Source organism: Podarcis liolepis, assembly GCF_965112155.1.
Source record: "Podarcis liolepis genome assembly, chromosome: 5".
In the NCBI taxonomy this organism is placed as follows: domain Eukaryota; kingdom Metazoa; phylum Chordata; class Lepidosauria; order Squamata; family Lacertidae; genus Podarcis; species Podarcis liolepis.
The window spans coordinates 85,814,569-85,821,398 of record NC_139556.1 but is presented as its reverse complement, the minus strand read 5'-3'; the positions used below and the strand labels follow the sequence as shown (position 1 = coordinate 85,821,398).

The 6,830-nt window shown below is 45.9% G+C and overlaps 1 long non-coding RNA gene across 1 annotated transcript; it reads right to left on the bottom strand.

Annotated features, from left to right (window-relative positions):
* Positions 1-2,604: 2,604 nt before the first annotated feature.
* LOC310707804 lies at positions 2,605-4,692 on the bottom strand. The gene is made up of 2 exons (XR_014526733.1): positions 4,362-4,692; positions 2,605-4,170 (listed from the first exon to the last, which is right to left on the bottom strand). It is a non-coding gene; the product is annotated as an uncharacterized lncRNA (long non-coding RNA).
* Between the last annotated feature and the right edge of the window lie 2,138 nt (positions 4,693-6,830).

Sequence of the window (6,830 nt, the reverse complement as noted above, 5' to 3'; positions counted from 1 at the left end):
GTCTTCAGATAAAAACATCCTGAAGGTCCCAGGCCACAGAGAGGTTAGGCTGGCCTCAACTAGAGCCAGGGCTTTTTTGGCTGTGGCTCCAGTCTGGTGGAACGCTCTGTCACAAGAGACTAGGGCCCTGCGGGACTTGACATCTTTCCGCAGGGCCTGCAAGACAGAGCTGTTCTGCCAGGCCTATGGTCGGGGTTCAGTCTGACTCCCTCTCCCCTTTCATAAGAACTTGCATGAAAGTGGCCTCCCAATTTTTCTCACAGACCCATATAAGTTCAGCACAAACAGTTGGGCCTGGTAGGCATTTAAGGTCCCCAACCCTAATCTGCAGGTTGCCATCTGATTGGATTTTATTCTGATCCTGATCTGATTTGAGGATGTATTTTAATTGATTGTCTGATTTTATGTTAATGTGTTATACATTTGATGTCAGCCGCTCTGAGCCTGGCTTCAGCTGGGGAGGGCGGGATATAAATAAAATTATTATTATTATTATTATTATTATTATTATTATTATTATTATTATTGCAACGGAACATAGTGAGAACAGCAAAACAACCCACATGAAGCAGTCCTCACATTGAGTTTTACATTATTATTTTTCAATAATTACATCATGACAAATAATGACCAATTAAATCCCCCCCCCCGACTTCCCTCAACTTCCCCTTCTGGTTTATTATATTTAAACGTGTCCTGCTTACCATACTATGCTTCAATATTATACCCTTAAATTAAATGTTGTTGTATTCTCATCACTTTAACCTCTTTACAGCTTCTATATTTATATTATTAATTGTAAGTGTGAGATTGGGAAACAATGAAAGCATACAGAAAGGATGTGCCTCAAACTCAGCCTTGAGAGCTAGACATGTATACAAGATAACACAGTCGCGTACGCCAGAAAGGGAGAGCCAAAGGGTGATGCCCACACTGAGAAGGGAGTAAAAATGAATAGAGTAGATTGAACAATGTATTAGGAATGTGCTGAATTCTGGTAGATAGATTGTAAGCCAAGCCTCCAAAAGAGGGGCGGCAGCTAGGGATAAAACTGCTGTGCTTATGCCCGATCGGGGCTCTTCGTATCCACGGGTACGAGGGGTCCGCCTTTGCAAACGCGCTAATAAAAGGGTTACCCTTATATTGAAGTCTTTTGTCAGTTTTTATCCACGGACAACTTCCCACAACTTTTGGCGCCCCAACGTGGGGCTCTCGACGGGCTGCTCGGGGGGATCTCGGAATCCGGGTAGGTGCCCCTCCGTCTTTTCGGAGTGACCCGAGCCGGAGTCCACCCGTGACGGTTCACGAGGGCTAAAAGACAGGACTTGATATAGGGGGATAGAGAGAGAGAACTAGGTCTCATTTTTGGCGGTCCGGGACCGCGAGCACCCATTGGCGGTCCGGGACCGCGAGCACCCAGCGGGGACGCCCGCCTGTTCACTAGTTGCGAGAAGCGACGCTGGACTGTACTGGGTGAGTAGACGTGGGAAAGTGAAGAAACTTGTGGGCTGTGGAACGGGACGGGGGCGAGAGAATCGTCTCCTGAACGGAAGAGAGGTTCCATACGGACGCGTGAGTGTGGATCAGGGTTCTGCCCTGACGGGAGGATTAGCTTGCGGTTCCGTCTTTCCCGCGAGGGGAGCGGCCAGGCGATTCCGCGTGAGTGTGTGTGTGTGTGCGAGTCGGAGACACTGTAAACATGGGCAAGAGTCAGAGTAAAGGAAGGAGGTAGGCATGGGAATGGGGACAAAGATGAAAGCCAAGGGACGAAAGAAAGGGTCTGCAGAATCAGATGGGGGTGGCAGCTTCATAACTGGATGAAAGGTGTAAAGGGTGCTCTGTAGTTGCAATTGGTGGGAGGAGACAGGTGCAGGAGGTTCCCCATGGAGGTGTCCTGTGTGCAAGGGGAGCTGCCCTAAAGGAGAGGAGGCAGCTGCGTAGACTTTGAAGCAAAGCGGGGCTGCAGAATAGAAGAGAAAAGTGGCTTCGAAATAGGGTTGGAGAAAGGGGAATGAGGTTTTCAACCAGTACAAGGTTCTAGGGGTTTAATGTGTATTGGAGGGTCAGAGACTCCCAGTTTCATATTTTGAAAGTGGGGGTTTGTCTCTTGATCTTTCTTACCTTTAAGCAATTAAAAGGTGGATGATTGGTGTGTATTCTAGCTTGTGCATGTTTTAAAAGTTGCAACGTTACACCAGCCTTTCCAGTGCTAGACCTTGCACACCTCTTGATAGGCCTGGCAATGTAAGGCTGTCTAGAATGCTCCTTGCAGAGTTTGGAAGAACTCTGGTTTTGTTTGTTTTTTTGCTTGCAGTAAAATACAGTTTTCTAAAAACTTTAAAGTTTTTTTTTTAGTTAGTGAAAACCAATGCTGTGCTCTTCAGTGCTCTGTGGGTAAAGCATAGAGCTATTCCATATAGAAGAGTATAAATACAACACAATGTGTGTCGCTCCTGGTTTCTTGTGTTGTCTCAACATGAAGGTCCAGGTTCAGGGTAGTAATCTTGAACATACATTTAATCTACAAGCAAACACTGCTGTGTGGGCAATGTCTAACTGAGCAAACTTAAAGATTGGGGGGTGCACAAAGAGGGCCGCAGAATATGAGAGAGGATAACGGTCTGGGAGCAAGAGAGTTGAGAAGAGTGAGGAGGGGTGAAGGTGTCTAAGGACAAACTACAGTTTGTACAGCGGAAGGTAAAGTATTTGGGACACTTACTAGAAGGGGGAACAAGGAAATTGGATCCAGAAAGAGTTAAGGGAATTTTAGAATTACAACCTCCTAGAAACAAAACAGATGTAAGAAGAATGTTGGGACTCCTAGGATACTGTAGACTGTGGATAGATCAATTTGCCAAGCTGGTCCGGCTTTTAAACCGGAAACTGGCCGGAGATGGTAAAATAACATGGGAACAGGACGATGAACAAAGATGGGAAGAAGTAAAGAAAACATTGATAGGGGCCCCTGTCCTAGCTCTACCAAACCTCCAACAGCCGTTCCACCTATATGTAACTATTAGTTCTCAGACTGCTGTCGGAGTCCTAGCCCAAAAGAGAGGGGGGCGGTATCAGCCAGTAGCTTATCTTAGCAAAACCCTGGAGCCAGTAGTGCGAGCATGGCCCACGTGTATCCAGGTGGTGGCAGCAGCAGCTGAGCTAGTAGTCGAAAGTAGGAAGTTAACTTTTGGAAGAGCCTTGATTGTTCACAGTCCTCATCAAATATCCACGATACTAATTGGGGCAGCCTCCACCTGGATGACGGATGGCCGCCTAACCCACTACGAAACAGTGCTACGTACCAGCCCTGATATTACATTAGGAACTGATCGGAATTTAAATCCAGCAGAGTTCTTGATAGGAGAAAGGAAAGAATGGGAACCAGATGAGCATGATTGCTTGGGCACTATACAATTAATGGCAAAGGTTCGAGAGGATTTATCAGAAATCCCTTTAGTAATGGGGGAGAGATGGTACGTTGATGGATCTAGTTATGTTGAGGAAGGAAAAAGGAAGTCAGGATATGCTGTAGTTAAGGAAGATGGGGAGATAATCGAAAGTGGGGCTTTGCCGGCGAACTGGTCGGCCCAGAAATGTGAGATTATGGCCCTGGCACGGGCTCTCGAGTTGGCAAGGGGCTTAGAGGTAACCATATGGACAGACTCCTGCTATGCATGGGGGGGTGGTACATACCTTTGGTAGGACTTGGCGGGACTGGGGATATATTAAGGCGGATGGAAAGCAAATAGAACACATGGCATTACTAGAAAGACTATTAAATGCCCTCACTGGACCAGAAAAGGTCGCAGTGGTTCATGTTCCAGCCCACACCAGAGGGACGAGCCCCGAAGAAGTAGGAAATAGGTGGGCTGATTTGAGAGCAAAGGAAGCTGTCAGGGGCACCCCTAGAGCCGCACTGGTACAACAATATAGTTTGAAAGTACCTGTCCTGACCAAAGCAGATACAGAAAACCTGGTCTTTACCCCCCAAGAGATAGATTACATGAAAAAGGAGGGATGGGAACAAAGGGATAATAGATGGGAAACCCCAGAAGGACCCCCCCCTTGGGATTACAATACTACAGAGGGAAGGGCGGCCTTAGAGACTTATCACAGAAATGTTTTAGAAGGCATGAGACGGGCAGCGGAAAGGCCTACAAATATGGCGAAATTCTCAAAAATGATTTCTTCTCATCTCTGTTCTTGCTAAAAGACTGTTGCAGCTAGAAGCGAGTGAACTAACTGTTTCTAACATTCATTCATGAAAGTAACAGGACATCAGTTTGTTTGGTTTTTTCCTTGTGCCAGGCGCTTGGAGGTAGCTTCAGAGCGTTATCTCTTGGCTCCTATTCCAAGAAGGACACTGCTGCATTCAGCCAGCTACCCTGAACCTCACACTTTCTGGATTTACAGTTCAGCCACATAAACCCAGAAGGCCAAAAGTTACCCATCCCCCTGCCCCAAAGTATTAACCTGGAAAAGTGACTTTCTTAAAAAGCAAGTGAATGCTTTCTGTGAACTTTGTCAAGTTTTTCTTTTTAATGTGCAATTTTACTCTGAAAGGAGCTGCGGCATAGGAATTGATACTTTGAGGAATTTGAAACTTTGCCAGAAGCAAGGAGCGCATTGTTCTGTCTACAGACACTGGCAAATGAACTGAAATTTGCAACATGGCTTAGAGTTCTGAAACTTAGAGCACAGGAAGACTTTTAAAAATCTCGGCTAGCAAACTTAACCCAAGGAACAGAACTGTTAACCCCTTGCGAAGTTTTTTGCCATGCTGACCCCTTTGAGTTAATATATCAATTTGTTCTGTGCAATCGCTGCCGTCTTTGTTATCTCTTCTCTTAACAGGTGGACTTCACAGAGCTACCAGAGAGGGGGAGCAGAAATATTTGCTGGTGTTCAAAGATCACCTTACAGGACGTGGCGTTTTGGCCCAGCGTCCTCCCTTACTGGAACATCATAAAAGTGTGGAAGGCGGAGAAATTGCACCCTGCTTGGGAAGGTCCGTTCCAGGTATTGCTGACCACCGAGTGCAGTAAGGACCAGAGAGCACGGGTGGACTCACTATCACAGGGTCAAGAAAGCCCCGCAGGACTGGAGGGTAACTGTTGACCCCGATAATCCGCTGAAGGTGACGCTTAACCAGAAAGAATCCAAACGCTGACCTCGATGTGTCTATTCTGTACTTGCAAATGTTTTTATGAATGCTGTTGCTGCGCTCATTGCGAATGTTGTGTGTTATGTGTGCATTGCACTGAGTTGTGTGACATAATTTTTATAGAAGACATAATTATACAATATTGTGCCATCACCCTTGAGGGAGAGGTCAATTGCAGTCTGAGCTGGACTCCCACGGTAGTGCAAGCAGTAAACCAATTAAGATGGAGGCAATGATAGCAGGGTTCAGCCTCCTGATTATGCTAGGGAGTATCCTGGCCACCGAAATTCAAGATGAGAGCTGCAGCCAATGTATCCGAGTTACTAAAACTGGGACAGTAGTTACACGAACTTTAATGTATTATAATGTTGCCCCCGAGTGTGTAGTAGAATTAGACCCCTGTGTCCACAATCAGACCCAATATCTTAGATGTAAGACCCAAAAGAATGAAACGGAATGTTATGAGCCCCTAGCGGTGGGACCTATTACCTCTAGCATATATGTATATGGAAATAAAGGGGGAACGGCAAAGAAGGCAAGTGAAAGGGCACATATGTTTTCCCTAGCACAAAATAGGCAGGGATATATAGCTCACAACTCCACCAGGGGCACGGAGAAGATACATGTTTGTTTTGATGCATGCATTGCTATTTCAAAGGGACAAGGGTCTAACGACCAAGCCGGAGTCACTTGTGGGTCATTAAGCTGGGAGAGAGCTTATCTCCAAGAGGATAAGTACCTGTTCCAGCAGGCTGCCGGTTCCAATGTAGGGGCCACTAAGATGGAATTATTGGTATACCAATGGGGTGGAAGAGATACCCCTATATAGGGGTCCGAAGGGGATAAATATCACCAGGGGAGCGGCTTCGACGGCCTGTGGGTCAGGACAATGCAATCCTGTATGTCTGTGGGCTAAGGAACTCCCTTCCACTAGACCTAAATATATTCACCTTGGTTTGGAGATAGATGGAAATGGGAAGGATCCTTATGGGCACCTAATCATAAAAGTACATACTACTAAGGTCAGCAAACAACCAATCTCAGTATTTGAGAGCTTTGACAACAATTAAATAAATTACCTCTTCCCCCAAGAGCTCATAACATGTTTTTGAGTCTAGCTGAGACTATCGCCAAAGAGCTAACTGTGAAAAATTGTTTTGTATGTGGAGGAATGAATATGGGAGTTATTATATGAGTTTGAGGCAAGGTACAAAAGAGAGGGGGGATTGTGAGATTGGGAAACAATGAAAGCATACAGAAAGGACGTGCCTCAAACTCAGCCTTGAGAGCTAGACATGTATACAAGATAACACAGTCGCGTACGCCAGAAAGGGAGAGCCAAAGGGTGATGCCCACACTGAGAAGGGAGTAAAAATGAATAGAGTAGATTGAACAATGTATTAGGAATGTGCTGAATTCTGGTAGATAGATTGTAAGCCAAGCCTCCAAAAGAGGGGCGGCAGCTAGGGATAAAACTGCTGTGCTTATGCCCGATCGGGGCTCTTCGTATCCACGGGTACGAGGGGTCCGCCTTTGCAAACGCGCTAATAAAAGGGTTACCCTTATATTGAAGTCTTTTGTCAGTTTTTATCCACGGACAACTTCCCACATAAGTGTTTACTCAAACCCTGCTACTGAGTCCATTTCTTTACACTGATTCTGTAGATAC